Raw genomic sequence first — 19,692 nt, 5'->3', positions numbered from 1 at the left:
CTCTTTTTTTTTTTTTCTTTCAAGGAAAGAGAAGAAAGCCTGGGAAAAGAGAAATAGATGCCTGTTTTTCCTTGAGAATCACTGAATGCTCTTCACTGTAACACCAAGGGAAAAAAATTTTAATTGATGTTGTATAACAGGAGGGGAGAAGCAAAGGGACACAGAAGACTGAGGGGAAAAAATTACAGTTTAACGAGACTTGGGTCCAGTATATCAGCTTTATCTGTTTTGGCACTTTATTGAACCTTCCCCTATAACTCCCTCCCCATTTTTCTAGTGGTTATATTAATGTTTATCTAGAAACTTGTATGTGCATTAGCAGAGCAGAGACAAAGAAAATAACACTTCTGTTTGGTTTGGTTTTGATCAAATTAAGTAGATTGTTTCTTCCTGTTTCGTACTGTTCTGGATTGTATTACATTGCTTACAGCGGACTGTATGCTTTAAATAAAAAGTGAGCTAGTCCCCATTCCCTCACCTGTGTCATTTCTCATCAATGTCAAGTACTGGTCAGGGGAGGCACGGCACATGAAAGTCCTGTGACGCACTGGTTACCGATCCTGTCATCTGAGGACTGTAACATTCATGGTAGTTCCTCCTTCCCAGATACATGCAGCAAGAATATGCCTTATGTCCTGCTGAATTGTAGTCAATGTTGATGACTCATGTCCACAGTTGGTTTTGTGGCAATCAACAACGTTTTCAACCTGAGTTTGAACATTTGACCAAGAAGGTTTTTTTAAAAAAAGAGCTTGGTTCTGCTGAGGTTTACTAACGTCCCCATAATATGTGAACCAAACTCCTGAAAAGTGCTTCTTGCTCCTTATCTACGATAAAATCACAGAATTCTCTCTACGATCACATGGAACTAACAATGGTATCCCTGCTGATAACACTCTTCATAAATTAAAGAAGGAAGCATTTGTGTTAAAAAAAATAGTGAAGTATGCTGTCTTATACTTCTGGGAATAGAGATTACTGTTTCCGAGAAAACTTGTTCCAGTTATGCAGCAGAGGCACCAAACACGGACCTTTTAATAAAGGTCACTTTTAATAAAGTTCATTTCTGTCACTTTTAATAAAGTTCATTTATAATATTACTTTATGCCTGTCTCCTTTCCCTTGGCAAAGGAAACTCCTAATTTTATCTTTAGCAGATGAAACTTTAATGAGAATGTTTTTATGTATTATTTAATAAATTTTATCAATTTGATTACGTAAATCAAATAACATCCTCATTGCAAAAAATTAGAAAATGTAGAAAACATAAAGGAGAAAACCATTTCATCATTCCATGACTTAAAGGAAACCTCTCCTAATGTTTGCTATACTCATTGGCTGACATGATTTGTGAAGGGGACCCGGGAAGACATCTGACCACCCAAGTTGATCTTGGCACTTTTCCTTTGTTGCACTTGTCACAGCTGAAATGATCTTGTCCTTTGTGTAATTTTTAGTTTTTGGCTATCTTCCCCTCAATAATATAGATGAACTCCATGAAGACAGGTGCTTTTTCTGTTTTGTTTACGGTTGTATCCCCACCACCAAGAATGATGCCTGACATTCGAGGCACTCACTTATTATTTGTTAAATAATGCCTTCATGAATGAACACGAATATTGTCTTATTCCCTTGAATAGTCCTTGCTTAGTTGAATTTATCCTGTCTAAGCAATTTGGAATCTTGATATTTAAATTAAAGTTATAGACATAGCATCTCCCCAAGCTTTTATGAGGGAATCTTCTCGTAATGCTGCAAAATTGGATGCTGAGTGTTGAACACCAAGACTTTGAGTGAGTAGGACAGGATTTCTTTGTATTCATTCTTAGATGGTTGTTCTGTTACTGAAACCAAGCACAGACTTTCAACCAGTTGCTAAACAGGGAAGGGAGGGGATGCAGAGACAAGGGAGAAGCCGCCAAGAAACAATAGTGCAGCCTCAGGGCAGGGTCCTGGGTCCACCTCAAGGGATACACATAATAATATCTTTAAGGTCTTCTGCAGAATTAAAAGCCCCGCCAAATGGAAGATGTTCCAGAGAGAAGGTAACAGTTTGATAACCTCGAAGCTCATCAGGAAACCACCTGAGGCCAGATAAAAGGAGTGCAGGCCCTACATACACCCTGATCCGTATCAGAACCCTGCCCTTGAACCATCCTATAAAGCTCCTCATCAAATCTCCCCGGGTTGAGGCACACAGTTTTTGAGGCATGACCCTGCTGTGTCTGCCTTTGCCTGGCAAAGCAATAAAGCTCTTCTTTTCTATTTCACCAAAAACTCTGTCTCTGAGATTCGATTCGGCGCTGGTGCATGGAGGCCGAGTTTTCAGCATCATTACTGCATTCCTTGTGTCACTCTTTTCAAGCTGCTTTTCTTCAGTCTCCAGCGCAGAGAATGGTATAGGTGGATGGCTATGCCTTCCTTCTGCAACTCCTGGCCTCACTGACCTTCTGAACCTACCAAATTCCTGTGCAGGGTCTTTGCACAAGCCATTCCCTTGCCTAGGAGACTCTTCTGTGCTTTTCAGAGGACGGCCAGCAATTTTGGCTCTGCATTTGGCTGTCAGTGACTTTCTTGTGGTGCTACAGGAGTCTACCTACACTGATCACTGTCTGATATTTGAATTATTCATGCATATGTATCTGTTACCTCTGTTGTCCCACCTCCTACTAGAATGTTTCCATGAGGGCATGAAACTTGTTTTGTTCACTATGGTACCTGGTAAAGAGAATAAATACATTAGACAACAGTTTATCTAAGAAATATTTACTAAATTTACATGCTCTACCATGCTATGGGCTAAATACTAGGAATCTGAAGCTGACTATGAGACCATCCTTGTCCTTGGGGCTTATAATCTAGAATAATTTATGGAACCCCTGCCATATGAACAGGTCTATGCACATTGCCAGGAACACAGCCCTGAATGAAGAGAGATTTGCTGGGGTGAGGTTGGGGAGTGGTACCGGTCTAGGTGGTGAAGATAGAAAATAAAAACCACTAGATAATTACAAGCCATTAGATAATTACATTTTTCATAAATGCTACATAGGAAAGTAGAGAACCAGGATTTAGCTTGGATTGTTTGATTCTTTCCAGACAACCTTATTAACCATTCTGTCAGAAAATTAGACAGAAAATCAGATGTGTTTATTTAGCACTCTTGTGGTATGGATTTCTTTTTTTTTCTCCTCATTTCTTTAGCAGCCCAGTATATTTCCAACCAAAGCCACCCACGTAAGTCAATGGAGTTAGGCCAAAGAAATCAAGCTCTATGTTGATTTTGCTTTAACATAATAACCGGCACTAAGAAGTCCAACCTGTGTGTCTCTTTATGTCCTCTTATTTTTTGGATGAGAAAATAAACTTCTGTGAAGCATAAATGTAGATTAGACATTCTGAAATAAGTCAAATGCCAGGACTAAGAGAACAATTACGCTAAAATAGAATTTAATGCATTTAATCCCATAAAAGGGATGGCTTTCATTAAAGCCACTTAAATACCAGATCATGAAAAGATGATTTCTCCTGCCTGTGGTAGTGAGCTCCATATTCAATGGTAACGTGCAATTCAGGGAGTTTTTTGTTCTGAGATGCTATGCTAACTCAGTGACCGAACTCATCTCCACAAATCCTTTGATGACACTTTAAGTTCTTCAAACCAAGAAAATGGTGAGTGAATTTTATTAGGGGCCAGTAAAACTTAAAAATAAATTAGTTTAAAATATAATTCTTCTCTTGTATAAATACTTTATTGACTAGCAGCCGTATGTAACTCTTTACTGCCCTCCCCTGATCAGTTTTAGAAATGTTGATTCTTTCAAAGAAAATTAAATTCTTCCATCATTAAGAAAATAAATTTAGTCATTTCCTCCAATGGATAAGTTTAAATGGCTTCTTTTCCAGGAGACAATATCTTCCAGTCTCAAATTTCTCTACATTAGCATATTCCCAAAAGTAATAACCAGAAAAGAAACCATAGCTTTTAATTGACACTATCTCAAAGCCCTGGGATCTCCAGAGTGGTGCTAACTTCTTTCATTTCAGTATTACTCCCTCTCATTCAAAAACTAGAGGTGGGAATAAAGAAATCGAGTCACGCTCACTCTTTGATATAGTTTTTCTATTGAACTTGTGGGTAATTACTGAATCCCAGTAGCTTGAATACAACTTTACGCAAAATGCATTGCACTATATTCTAGCCTGAATGTGAAATTTAAAAAGGTGAGGTGGACACATGGGGGCTTGTTTGATTTCGAATGGTGGACCGCTAGGGCCAGAAGTGAATCAGAGTTAAACAAATCTAGTGAATTGAATTAAAGTATGAGGAAACTGAGGCCCAGAGAGTGAAGTGATTCTCAAAGTCACACATAAAAAAAACAGAGGTTTATTCAACTACCCCTGATTTCCTCTTCTATGCAACCTCCACCACAGGATCGGGTTTGGAAAAACCTCTCCTCATCTCCCATGTGTGAACCTAGGTTTTAGCGTCTCTTTAGCGTCCATCATTAAAACCTTAATGCGCTTGTGCTGCCCTCTGGTGACAAAGGATATGTACTACAGCTGCCGGGCTTGGTCAAGCACACCCCTCTTTACTCATTAATTCAACAAATATTTATGGAGGTCTACTAAATGCCTGCCATTTCTCTAGACACTGGACTTCCAGCAGTAAAAATGAACGACAATATTGCCGCCTTCGTGGAACTTATGTTCTAGTGGAGACACGACAGTGAACACATTATATAAAACAGGAGGACTATAGAGATCAAGATATCAGGGAAGGGGGTAGCTCTGTGTGGGCAGGAAGTTGCAATTTTAAATAGTGTGTTCAGGGAAGGCCGCAGTGAATAGATGACATTTTAGAAAAGACTTGAAGGAAGTGAGAGAGAATAAACCACGTCAGTATATGGTGGAGGGCCAGAGAGGCGCAAAGATGGAGACAGGAAGGCGCGATGGGGCCTGTCGGCTGTAACAAGAGCTTGGCTTTTCTCTGGGGAGATGGGAGCTACTGGAGCTTGGTGAGTAGAGGTGTGATGGGAAGTGTCATATGTTTTTGCAGGATTACTATGACTGCTGCGTTGTGAATACACTGCTGTGGTAGCAGAGAAGCCAATTAGAAGGCTGAGGCAAAATGATGGAGCTAAGCACCTAAGAGGTAGCCACGGAGGTGAGATTCTGAACATGTTCTGAAGTTAAAGCTACGAGCACGTGCTGATGCTTTGATGTAGGGTGTGCGCAAAAAAGACAAGTCGATGTTGACCACAAAATTTTTGACCTTAGGATGGAAGGATGGAGCTGTCATTAAACGAGATAAGGAAAGACTAAGCAAGAAGCAGATGTTGAGGAAAAATTCAAGAGTTCAGTTTGGGTAACTCAATTTTTATATTTACCTACATATTTACCACTTGCGGTGTACTTCATTCCCTTATGTGGAGTGAAATGAACATTTGTCTGGTATAATTTTCCTTCTATCAGAGAACTTCCTCTAATATTTCTTTTCATGCACATCTGTTGGTGATTAATCTCCTCCCCCCCCTTTTTTTTTTTTTTGGCATGAAACAGTATTTCATTTTTGTTTTTTTGTTTTTTGTTTTTGCAGTACGTGGGCCTCTCACTGTTGTGGCCTCTCCTGCTGCGGAGCACAGGCTCCGGACACGCAGGCTCAGCGGCCATGGCTCACGGGCCTAGCCGCTCTGCGGCATGTGCGACCTTCCCAGACCGGGGCACGAACCTGCATCCCCTGCATCAGCAGGAGGACTCTCAACCACTGCGCCACCAGGGAAGCTCTAGTTTTGAACTTTAAGTTCATAAGAAGTGGGGCTATATTTTATTAGTACGAATAAAGTACTATATCTACACAGTTGCTTAATAAATATATGCAATTTTATTTCTTTTCCCCCTTTTCTCATATTATGCTTATCAGGGTCGATGGTTCATGGAGGAAACTAACAAGGGATAAGGAGGGTTTATAAGTCAGTTTATTTTTCCCACCCTCTGCTTCGAAACAAGTGGAATTGGTAGCAGGGAAATCTGAATAACTCGTCACCTAACTTTTAAAAAGTATGAAACTCAGGCTCTGATTAATTCATCATTCAACTTCTAAAAAACGCAAAAATTGATTTACTATTTGAATAAACAGTAAGGAAAACAACTACCCAATCTATAAATTGCTCAGCTGGAATGAAGTGTTACTAGACACATTGTAAATATGAAATGGACTAGTACAGGTTCTATCCATTTATTATAGATTTTATGCCTCAAATATATTCATAATGGATTACATTGCTGAAGTTCATTCCTCACGTTTATATATTTAATATTTCTCCCTCAGAAGATTTGAACATGGCTAAAGGCAAAGTTATATTTCTCCTTGATAATAATGCAATATTAAAGTGTTACACATAAAGGAAGTTTACTCTGAATTTATGGCTGAAACTACCCTGTATTTCAAGTTACAATAATGATTCTCTTACTCACCTGACATAGTGACTTCTTTCAGCCGCATCATTCTTCTGTCTTGGGACCTTGTGCTAAAAAGTCATCTTTTCAAACTTGGCTCTTTCAGATCCTGATAATTCAAGATGATGTACTTTCAGAAAAACAGATACCCTGAAAAATACCTTAGGAAAACCAAATGTCTCTAATCACTATCTTTGATTTAACGCCAAATGGGTAATAACATGACTAAAATAAAATGACAGAGTTATTTCCATTTAAAAGTGCATTAGCAAAGCTGTTCTATGGCATTAGAAGGTAGAACAGTTACACCAATTACATCTGAGAGGAAGTTAGTCACTTGAAAAGGGCATGAGGAGTCTCTTGAGGCACTGGGAATATTCTGTTTCTCAATCTCAGTGCTTGTTTCATGAATGTGTTTATTTTGTGAAAATTCATCAAACTATAGGCTTATGAACTGGGTCCTTGATGTATGTTAAACTTTAACAAAAATATTTATTAAATAGGAAAAAAGACAATAGACAAGGGTGACAGAAAATCAATTCTGCTTTTTATTATAGAAATTTTCATGTGTAAAAATCCTATGTACAGCTTAGTTAGCTTTTTTAAAAAAATTAATTTATTATTTATTTATTTTTGGCTGTGTTGGGTCTTCGTTTCTGTGCGAGGGCTTTCTCCAGTTGCGGCGAGCGGGGGCCACTCTACATCGCAGTGGGCGGGCCTCTCCCGTTGCGGAGCACAGGCTCCAGACGCGCAGGCTCAGTAGTTGTGGCTCACGGGCTTAGTTGCTCCACGGCATGTGGGATCTTCCCAGACCAGGGCTCGAATCCGTGTCCCCTGCATTGGCAGGCAGATTCCCAACCACTGTGCCACCAGGGAAGCCCGCCTAGTTAGCTTTTAATTCAGAAAATATGCTTAAAATTTTTTTTGTGTGTTGCTCAACCAACATGATTTTTTGTGCCTGGGCATCCCCTTCTTCTATCCATTGCCTCTGAGATTAGAATATTCCCTCTTGCTGCTGACATGACTTTATTGAGACATGCCCAGTTAGGGCAGCTGCCCATGAAAACACAGGAAGGGATTTTTTTCCTCTTTATTAAATTTATTATAATTTGAAGTTTCTCAGGGATAACACTGGAAAGAAAGATGCTGATGGTGTCTATCCCTCCAGCTTACTTCTGTTACTTGAAATAACACATTAGGAACAGAACACTACATACACATGTATCTATTATATATCTTCATTCCATAATATATATTCCATAATAGGCATATAGGCCTGGGAAGGATAAGAGTATTATCTATTAGCATTTCTGTGTAAGTGTTTATCAGATCCTGTCCTATGATTGGATAGCCAGCTGATCACAGCTCACTGCAGGAGTTACATAATTGATTGTTTGGGCTGGAGATGGGAAAGTCCAATATAGGAAGGGTCACTGAGTATTTTGGTAAGGAGCCTGCGTCATATTTTAACTGAACACCACAAAACTTGATACTGGTTGTCTGTGAGCACACTTTGGCAATCCCTTCAGGAGGGAGATCCTGCAGATGTGGGGAAGGGAGATGGGTGGAGGGGTGAGGTTGGGCTCTGGGGTTGGCTCTCGAAGGTGCTTTGTCAGCACTGATGTATGAGTAGCATCAACTGCTCCTTTCCAACATGCACAATTGGCCATTCCAGATGCCCTGCCCTGCTGGACAGACAAATGATGAAACGATTCAGCCCATAAAGTTAATAAAACCATCCGATAATAAATTACATCTACTGCTCTAGATTGGATTTCTACAAATGAGTGTATCTGTTTGCTTTGAAGGCACTTATGCTTGCATTCACGTCATTATGCTTATAATGCTAAAATAAACATTTCCACAATTTTCAATATAAAAATCAAGTAGCCAAGGCATACATATGAAAACATTATATTAGCATAATGTTTCTTTATTTGGCAAGACTGAAATTTCTAAGCGTCATAGCTACAGTTCACATCAGGTCCTTCTACTTCCTCCATTATCTCCATTCTAAAAATTCTTGAGTGAAACAAACACCTGCAGAAGATTTTTATTAGCTTTCCTCAGAAAGTAATTTATTTCTGAATAATCTCGCAGAGAATAGTGTCTCTGATATAAACGCATAGATAACATTTTTTAATTTCTAGAAGCTAAAAATAATTTTTTTAAAACCCAGGGGGTCAATAAATCTTTCAGTCTGTTGCTGAATTGAACAGAGATTGCACTGGTTATCTCTTCGTGAAGAGTGCTTCTTGTTTATAATTCACTGATGAACTTTGCAAACGAAAAATAAAGCCCAGAGTATCCTAATTTAACCTGTGGAAGCAAAGAATAGCCCATCTGCTGGGCTAAGGGGAGAATGATGTGATGGTGAAGATGGACCAGTTCCTTGGAACTGGTTAAAAGTCTTGGTTTTTAACCTCTTTTCAAAGACCAGGAGTTTCTATAGATAAAAGGAAGAAGAATGCTTTGGTTATATCAGGAAAAAGAAAAAAAACATTAGGAATCAGAATATCTGAATCCAGACCCTGCCATTTTCTAGTTCTATGACTAAGCTCATAACCAATCTGAGCACTAGTTTTTCCATCTTTAAAATTACCATAAAGCTGCTCTGCTGACATGAGCCGTGTAAATGCAGTTTAAAAAAAATTTTTAGAAGCTATGATTGTGATGGATACAGAAATACCAAGCACCTACTACGCTTTGTGCCCTTGAACAACCCTAGGACTCACGCTGGGTGTTTGAGCAATTTGCTGTATGACTCAGCTTCCTTCATTTGAGAATGGATGGACTCGATAAACTGTTTTTACGGAGGCACGTACAGCAAGGCTGGGCTTATTTCAGAAGTTTCAACAAGGGGAGGGAATGAGGCATTCTTCAGCCCTAACATCTGGCTCTGCATCTTGTTTGCTAATTTGTCTTGATTAGAAAGCAGAGGATGTCTGCCACTCAGTGCCCCATGAGGAGGGAAAAGTATGACTACATGTTATTTGCGTTGGTCACTTGGGGCACAAATGAGGAAATCAAATCTCTTATCAGGGAGGAAAAACAGAAAAAGAACTTGATTGTGGGTGGTGGTGGGTTAGGAGTGGGACTTCTTCTTCTTTTTTTTTTTTTTTTTTTTGTGCGGTACGCGGGCCTCTCACTGTTGTGGCCTCTCCCGTTGCGGAGCAAGGCTCCGGACGCGCAGGCCCAGTGGCCATGGCTCACGGACCCAGCCGATCCGCGGCGTGTGGGATCCTCCTGGACCGGGGCACGAACCCATGTCCCCTGCATCGGCAGGTGGACTGCCAACAACTGCACCACCAGGGAAGCCCTGTTTGCTAGTATTTTGTTGAGGATTTTTGCATCTATGTTCATCAGTGATATTGGCCTGTAGTTTTCTTTCTTTGTGACACCTTTGTCTGGTTTTGGTATCAGGGTGATGGTGGCCTTATAGAATGAATTTGGGAGTGTTCTTCCCTCTGCTATATTTTGGAAGAATCTGAGAAGGATAGGGGTTAGCTTTTCTCTAAATGTTTGATAGAATTCGCCTGTGAAGTCATCTGGTGGTGGACTTTTGTTTGTTGGAAGATTTTTAATCACAGTTTCAATTTCAGTGCTTGTGATTGGTCTCTTTATATTTTTCTATTTCTTCCTGGTTCAGTCTCCGAAGGTTGTGGTTTTCTAAGAATGTATGCATTTCTTCCAGGTTGTCTATTTTATTGGCATATAGTTGCTTGTAGTAATCTCATGATCCTCTGTATTTCTGCAGGGTCAGTTGTTACTTCTCGTTTTTCATTTCTAATTCTATTGATTTGAGTCTTCTTCCTTTTTTCTTGATGAGTCTGGCTAATGGTTTATCAATTTTGTTTATCTTCTCAAGTAACCAGCTTTTAGTTTTATTGACCTTTGCTATTGTTTCCTTCATTTCTTTTTCATTTATTTCTGTTCTGATCTTTATGATTTCTTTCCTTCTGCTAACTTTGGGTTTTTTTGTTCTTCTTCCTCTAATTGCTTTAGGTGTCAGGTTAGGTTGTTTATTTGAGATTTTTCTTGTTTCTTGAGGTAGGATTGTATTGCTATAAACTTCCTTCTTAGAACTACTTTTGCTTCATGCCATAAGTTTTGGGTCATTGTATTTTCATTGCCATTTGTTTCTAGGTATTTTTTGATTTCCTCTTTGATTTCTTCAGTGATCTCTTGGTTTAGTAGTGTATTGTTTAGCCTCCACTTGTTTGTATTTTTTACAGATTTTTTTCCTGTAATTGATATCTAGTCTCATAGCGTTGTGCTCAGAAAAGATACTTGATATGATTTCAATTGTCTTAAATTTACCAAGGCTTGATTTGTGACCCAAGATATGATCTATCATGGAGAATGTTCCATGAGCACTTGAGAAGAAAGTGTATTCTGTTGTTTTTGGATGGATTGACCTATAAATATCAATTAACTCCATCTTGTTTAATGTATCATTTAAAGCTTGTGTTTCCTTATTTATTTTCTTTTTGGATGATTTGTCCATTGGTGAAAGTGGGATGTTAAAATTCCCTACTATGATTGTGTTACTGTTGATTTCCCCTTTTATGGCTGTTAGCATTTGCCTTATGTATTGATGTGCTCCTATGTTGGGTGCATAAATATTTACAATAGTTATATCTTCTTCTTGGATTGATCCCTTGATCATTATATATTGTCCTTCTTTGTCTCTTGTAGTAGTCTTTGTTTTAAAGTCTATTTTGTCTGATATGAGAATTGCTACTCCAGCTTTCTTTTGTTTTCCATTTGCATGGAATATCTTTTCCATCCCCTCACTTTCAGTCTGTATGTGTCCCTAGGTCTGAAGTGGGTCTCTTGTAGATAGCATATACACAGGTCTTGTTTATATATCCATTCAGCCAGTCTATGTCTTTTGGTTGGAGCATTTAATCCATTTGCATTTAAGGTAATTGTCAATATATATGTTCCCATGACCATTTTCTTAATTGTTTTGGGTTTGTTATTGTAACTCTTTTCCTTCTCTTCTGTTTCCTGCATAGAGAAGATCCTTTAGCATTTGTTGTAAAGCTGGTTTGGTGGTGCTGAATTCTCTTAACTTTTGCTTCTCTGTAAAGGTTTTAATTTCTCCATCGAATCTGAATGAGGTCCTTGCTGGGTAGAGTAATCTTGTTGTAGTTTTTTCCTTTCATTACTTTAAATATGTCCTGACACTCCCTTCTGGCTTGCAGAGTTTCTGCTGAAAGATCAGCTGTTAACCTTATGGGGATCCCCTTGTGTGTTATTTTTCCCTTGCTGCTTTTCATATTTTTTCTTTGTATTTAATTTTTGATAGTTTGATTAATATGTGTCTTGGCATGTTTCTCCTTGGATTTATCCTGTATGGGACTCTCTGTGCTTCCTGGACTTGACTGATTATTTCCTTTCCCATATTAGGGAAATTTTCAACTATAATCTCTTCAAATATTTTCTCAGTCCCTTTCTTTATCTCTTCTTCTTCTGGGACCCCTATAATTCAAATATTGGTGTGTTTAATGTTGTCCCAGAGGTCTCTGAGGCTGTCCTCAGTTCTTTGCATTCTTTTTTCTTTATTGTGCTCTATGGTAATTATTTCCACTATTTTATCTTTTAGGTCACTTATCCGTTCTTCTGCCTCAGTTTTTCTTCTATTGATTCCTTCTAGAGAATTTTTGGTTTTGTTTATTGTATTGTTCATCATTGTATGTTTGCTCTTTAGTTCTTCTAGGTCCTTGTTAAACATTTCTTGTATTTTCTCCATTCTATTTCCAAGATTTTGGATCATCTTTTCTGTTATTACCTGAATTCTTTTTCAGGTAGATGGCCCTTTTCCTCTTCATTCATTTTGTCCAGTGGGTTTTTACCCACCAGTAATGGGTAAATGGGTAGATGCTCCTTCATCTGCTGGGTATTTCTCTGTCTTCTCATTTTGCTTTACATACTGTGTTTGTGGTCTCCTTTTCGCAAGCTGCAGGTTTGTAGTTCCCGTTGTTTTTGGTGTCTGTCCCCAGTGGGTAAGGTTGGTTCAGTGGGTTGTGTAGGCCTCCTGATGGCAGGGACTGGTGCCTGTGTTCTGTTGGATGAAGCGGAATCTTTTCTTTCTGGTGTGCAGGACCGTGTCCGGAGGTGTGTTCTGGGGTGTCTGTGAACTTATTAGGATTTTAGGCAACCTCTCTGCTAATGGGTGGGGTTGTGTTCCTGTCTTGCTAGTTGTTTGGCATGGGGTGTCCAGCACTGGAGCTTGCTGATCATTGAGTGGAGCTGGGTCTAGCATTGAGATGGAGATCTCTGGGAGACCTCTTGCCGTTTGATATTTGGCTTCTGTTCTTCACCCAGACAGGAGGGGGTTAAAGGAGCGGCTGATTAGGGGGCTCTGGCTCACTCAGGCTGGGGGGAGGGAGGGGTATAGTTGTGGGGTGAGACTGTGGCAGCAGAGAGCAGTGTGACTTTCCACCAGCCTGAGACGCACCGTGTGAGCCTGAGGCGTGCCGTGTGTTCTCCCAGAGAAGTTGTCCCTGGATCACGGGACCCTGGCAGTGGCGGGCTGCCACAGGCTCCTGGGAGGGAAGGTGTGGATAGTGTCCTGTGCTTGCACACAGGCTTCTTGCTGGCTGCAGCAGCAGCCTTAGCGTTTCATGCCAGTCTCTTGTGTCTGCGCTGATAGACACGGCTCGCGCCCGTCTCTGGAGCTCGTTTAGGCAGTGCTCTGACTCCCCTCTCCTCGCGCACCCCAAAACAATGGTCTCTTGCCTCTTAGGCAGGTCCAGAGTTTTTCCCGGACTCCTTCCCAGAGAGCTGTGGTGCACTAGCACCCTTCAGGCTTTGTTCATGCAGCCAACCCCTGTCCTGTCCCTCGGGTCTGACCTCTGAAGCCCGAGCCTCAGCTCCCAGCCACGCCCGCCCCGGCGGGGGAGCAGACAAGCCTCTCGGGCTGGTGAGTGCTGGTCGCACCGATCCTCTGTGCGGGAATCTCTCCACTTTGCCCTCCGCACCCCTGTTGCTGCGCTCTCCTTTGTGGCTCCGAAGTTCCCCCGCCCCCGCCAACCTCCATCTCTGCCAGAGAAGGGGCTTCCTATTGTGTAGAAACTTTTCCTCTTTCACAACTCCTTCCCAGAGGTGCAGGTCTCATCCCTATTCTTTTGTCTCTGTTTTTTCTTTTTTTCTTTTGCCCTACCCAGGTACGTGGGGAGTTTCTTGCCTTTTGGGAGGTCTGAGGTCTTCTGCCAGTGTTCAGTAGGTGTTCTGTAGGAGTTGTTCCACATGTAGATGTATTTTTGATGTATTTGTGGGGAGGAAGGTGATCTCCACATCTTACTCCTCCACCATCTTGAAGGTCCCTCCCCCCCAGTCTACCTAGTTTTAATTCCCCACTGTTCTCATGCATTTGTCAAACTTGCTGAAGTACTTTCTGTTGCCAAACATGTCCTGTGTTCTTCCATTCAGGCCTGGTCTACCAGTTAATATCTCTTTGCTGGACATGCTTCTCGTCTTTCCCTGACCACAGCAGGTCAGGTGTAAAGTCCTGTCAATACAGCGATTTTAGGGAGAGGAAGGGACCCAGGGATGGCTGAATATTTCTTTCCAGGGTGAAGTGAGAGACAGGAAGAAATCTTACTGCAGAGAAGAAAATCAGGCAGCCCTGGCACAACGAAGGCCACAACAGTGTCCAATTTTGAGAGTTTGAACCTGACACCAATGCTTCATCTTGCCCTATATTCCACGAGTCCCTCGTATCTAACCTACTTTCCATCTAAAAGACGACAACTCATAGTTTCCTCTCCCCTTTCTCCTTCTTATTTAATTTTATTTTGAAATTATCATATAAAAATGAACTCTGTGGATATACAGTTCTATGAATTTAATACATGTATAGATGCATATAATCACACTACAATCAGAACACAAAGAAGCTCCATCACCCCTAAAATGCCCTCATGCTGTTCCTATAAAGTCACATCCTTATCTCATCCATAGCCTCTAGCAATCTGATATATTCTTCATCATTATAGTTTTATCATTTCAAGAATAGCACATAAAAGGAATCATATGCATGCTACCTTTGTGTCTGACTTTTTTCACTCAGCAAAATGCCTTTGAGATTCATCTAAGTTGTTCAATTTTTACTCTTTTTATCGCTGAGTAGTGTTCTATGGTATGATGTACCATGTTTTGTTTATCTATTCACCTACTGAAAGACATTTAGCCTATTTTTAGTTTGGGGAGATTATTAATAGAACTGCTATAAACATTCCTATACAGGTTTGTGTAAGAACATAAATTTTCATTTCTCTAAGGTAAATACTAATGTCTTTAGTCAGTTCAGGCTGCTATAACAAAACACTGTAGACTGGGTGGCTTAGAAACGATAGAAATTTATGTCTCACAGTCTAAAGTCTAGAACTCCGAGATCAGTGTTGCAGCATGGCTGGGCTCTGGTGATGACCCTCTGCAGACTGCAGACTGCTAACTTCTCACTGTATCCTCCCATGGCAGAAAGAGAGCTAGGGAGTTGTCAGGGGTCTTTTTCATAAGGACACTAATTCCATTCATGAGGGCTCTACCTTCATGACCTAATTATATCCCAAAGACACCACTTTCTAATACCATCACACTGGGGGGTTAGGATTTCAACATAAAAATTTGGGGGGAACACATCCAATCCATAACAACCCATAAAATGAATTGCTGGGTCATATGGTAAGTGTGTCATAAGAAACTGACAAATTATTTTCCAGAGTGGCTGTATAATTTTGCATTCCCACCAACAATGTATCAGTGTTCCTCTTGCTCTGCATCCTCACCAGCAGTTGGCATTGTCAGTGTTTTTAAGTTTAGCCATTCTGAGAAGTGTTTAGTGGTATCTCAATGTGGCTTCAATTTGCTTTCCCTAATGGCTAATAATGTTGAACATCTTTTTATATGCTTATTTGCTATCTGTATATTCTATTGGGTAAAGTGTTCAATTCTTTTGTCCATTTTCTAATTGAATTGTTTCTAGTCTATTGTTGAGTTTAGAGAGTTTTTATATTTTCTGGATATAAGACCTTTGCTAAATATTTGGTTTGCAAATATTATCTGAAGTTTGTCTTTTTCATTTTCTTGACAGTGTCTTTAACAGAATAAAGTTGTTTTTTTTTTAAATGAACTCCAACTTATCAAGGTTTTTCTTTTTTAAAATTTCTTTTATTTATTTATTTATTTTTGGCTGTGCTGGGTCTTCTTTTCTGTGCGTGGGCTTTCTCTAGTTGGCAGTGAGCGGGGGCCACTCTTCATCGCGGTGCACGGGCCTCTCACTGTTGCGGCCTCTCTTGTTACGGAGCACAAGCTCCAGACGCACAGGCTCAGTAGTTGTGGCTCACGGGCCTAGTTGCTCCGCGGCATGTCGGATCTTCCCAGACCAGGGCTCGAACCCGTGTCCCCTGCATTGGCAGGTGGACTCTCAACCACTGCGCCACCAGGGAAGCCCCTATCAAGGTTTTTCTTTCATGGATCTTTTTTTGGTGTCATGTCTAAGAATTCTTTGCCTAGCTCTAGGTTATGGAGATTTTCTGTTTTCCTCTAAGAATACTGTATTTTTATGTATTTACATTTAGATATGATACATTTTGAATTAATTTTTGTGTAAGACGTGAAGTTTAGGTAAAAATTTTTTCTTGCATATGGATATCCAATAACAACAATCGTTATTTGTTGAAAAGAGTATCCTTCTATCATGGAATTGCTTTTGAACGTTTTTCAAAAATGTATTGGCCACATGGGTCAATTTCTGGCTTCTCTGTTCTGGTCCACTGTCTCTCTGCTATTTTGCACTATTTTGATTACTGTACTTTTATAGTATATCTTAAAATCTGGTAGAGTGATTCCTCCAAATTCACTCCTCTTTTTCAAAGTTATTTTATCAGTTCTAGTTCCTTTGTCCATATAAGTTTTAGAATTATCTCGTCTATATACACAAAAATCCTGCTGGAATTTTTATTGGAATGCATTAAATCTGCAGAAAAATTTGGGGAGAATTGCCATGTTTGCCATGTTGAATCTTCAGATCCTTGAGCATGGCATGTCCTTCCACTTATTTAGATATTTGATTTATTTCATTAGCATATTGTACTTTTCAGTATATCGCTTTGGAAGATTTGTTAGATTTATACCTATTTCATTTTGTGGGGAGGTACTGTAAATGATATTGTTTCTAAATTCAGTTTCAAACATACTTTGATAGTACATAGAAATGTCATTGGTATCTGTGTGTTTACTGTGTATCCTGTGTTCATGTTAAAGCCACTTGTTAGTTTTACGAATGTGTTTGCAGACCTGTTTCATTTTTCCCCAGATGAGCCTGTTGGAAATCTTAACCTTTCTCCAAGGCCTGTCTTCTTTTTCTTGTACAAAATATTCTATTGTGGTTGATTTACAGTATTATACTAGTTTCAGGTGTACAACATAGTGGTTCAATATTTTTATAGAGTATACTCCATTTAAAGTTATCATAAAATATTGGTTATATTCCCTGTGCTGTACAATATATCCTTGTACATTATTTATTTTATACATAGTAGTTTGTGCCTATTAATCTCCTACCCCATCTCGCCCTTTTCCCCTCTCCAAGACCTTTATTAAATACAATTCCTTTCTGAAACCTTTCCAGTTTCCCTTACCAGATGTGATTTATCCATCTCTTAAATACACAAACCTTTTTGTCACAATATGTTAATTGTCTATTTCCCCCATGTCAGGATGAATTGACTACTTCTTTTGTTCCTCCAGTATAATATGGGGATTATTATGGTGTTAAATACTTTCAATAATGATTCTATTTCTTCTCATTCTGGGATATTGGACAAATTTCCTAATCTTTCTGACCTTCTGATTTTTTTCATTTGTAAAATGGGAGTAATAATAACAATTTCATAGGTTTATTTTGAAGATAATTTGTTAGGAGCTCAATAAATATCAGTTTCTTTTCACCCTTTCCCTGGAGTTATACAGTTGACTTTTGAACAACACAGGTCCTCTGACACATGGATTTTTTTCAATAAATAAAGTATTTTATCTTCATTTTAGAGATCTTTAAATTAAGTAAGTGTGGGGAAAAGTTTTTGTTCGATTAGAGATCATAATATGTGGAATCAAAAGAACTGGGATTTAGGTCCTGATTCTAACCAAACTGTTTCAACTTCCTGCCCTTGGCTGAGTCATTTATCAACTCCTTTGTTTTCAAGGCAGAGATCGAATTTCGAAGATTTTCAACCGCACTATTGTCGGTGACCCTAACCCTGTAGGCGTTCAAGTGTCAACTGTACATTCTTGAGAACCTATTGTAACGTACTTGCTTGAGTTCTCTGCCGTGTCCAGGATGGAGTAGGCCTTCTGTGGATGTATGTTTCATTGTATTAATAGAACTTGGCACAGGGCAGGGCACACCATCTGTGCTTAGTAAACTCTTGTTTTACAACTTTTCATTGTTTCTATGACAAATCTCAATATTAAATATTAGTGAAGGAAATTAGCAAACCTGCAGCATTAACATAAGCAAGGCATGTGGAGAAAATAAATTACCCCAGGTTCTCTTAGCAGCTATTTCATAAACTAAAGGGAGGTCACCATGTACCAGATGGGAGATTAAGAGAAGAGGAGGCAGGAGAAACAGAAAGGAACAATCAAAAGAGCAAATTTAACAGTAATTGAAGAATAGATGAGGTATGAGAAGGACAATCATCTTGAAAGAGATTACTTTGGGATTTCTGGTGGAAAAGGCAAGCAGGGACACATCATAGCTGTTGGATCAAGAGGAGATAAAGAATAGAATTTCACCACCACCACCAGTCACTATGGAGTTCCCTGGTGGGGCTACAATTTTTTGATTGCTATCCCAGGGCCACTAGGCTACCTCCCAGGTAGAATCTAGGCATGGCTATTTGTGCACTACAAGATAAACAAAAATAATTTTAACATTCAGAAACTTGCTTTCAGTCCCTTGATACTTCTGGCTGCTATCACAAAAATACCATAGACTGGTTGGCTTAAACAACAAACATTTATTTCTCACAGTTCTGGAGGCTGGAAGTCCAAGACCACCAAGCAGATCTGGTGTCTGGTGAGCGCCCACTTCCTGGCTTGTACACAGCTGCTTTCTCACTGTGTGCTCACATGGTCATGACAGAGATGTCTTTCTCCTGTCTCTCCTTGTAAGGGCACTAATCCCATTCATGAGGGCTCCTCTCTCATGACCTAATTACTTCCTAAAAGTCCCACCTCTAAATACCATCACATTGGTGATTAGGTTTCAACATACAAATTTTGGGGGTGGACTCAAACATTTAGTCCATTGCACTGGGACAAGCACAAACTTTTGCAAAAACTGTTAATAATCTAAATCTTTATTAGATGGGTCAGTCTGGGAACCAAGGAAAAGGAGGAAGAAGTTTGGGGATCATAGCACTAGAGACTAGGTTTCATCCATTAATGTATATAGGAAGCTTGTCTAAGAGAAGATGGCATTCCCGAGGGAGCCCAGCAGGGTGCACTATGAGGCCAGGGGAAGGGAACACACTGGAGAACTGCAACCTCACATTTGCTAAGTGAAAGGTACACAATATTAAATTTATCATGACAATCATTGCAGAATTATCTGGATGAGGGCAGGGGAATATTGGGATAGAAAAAGGTGAGAGATAGCAAGCAGGTCAAACATCATTGATTCAAGGATTTCTGGAATATTATTAAATGATACAATTTAAACATTTAGTCTTTGTACCTAGATTGAAAAATACCCTGCAAAGATTCACAGACTTTGTCCCTAAAACAAGCTACAGTAATTTTATTCTTTACCATATGAGCCTGGTGTATACTAGGCAAGATGTTGTCCAGAGCTCTTAGAAATATTTTTGCTTTTGCTTTGTTTCATCACGTACACGAAAGCATATGACGATAGTATGTCAAAAGTGACACCATCGACCTTTCTTCCTGGGATTCATTACAACACAAAAGGGGCTATAGTAGTGTTGTCTTTGGCAATAAATATATGTAGTAATTTTCTAAATGCAATGCAGCAGCCTCAAGAGTTACTAATAGATAGACCAGTGTATTAACTGGACCTCCTTCCCTGCTTCTCTGACTACTGAATATCACGACTGAGAAATATATAGCCTCCTCTTGGCTTGGGGTGGATGCTCTCAGGGGACCATTAATCCTGCTTTACCTGTGGCTCCTGAAGATGTGGCTAGTTTAAACTTCTCC

Source organism: Delphinus delphis, chromosome 14 (genome assembly GCF_949987515.2).
Source record: "Delphinus delphis chromosome 14, mDelDel1.2, whole genome shotgun sequence".
In the NCBI taxonomy this organism is placed as follows: Eukaryota; Metazoa; Chordata; class Mammalia; order Artiodactyla; family Delphinidae; genus Delphinus; species Delphinus delphis.
Note: the sequence above shows the minus strand (reverse complement) of the source record.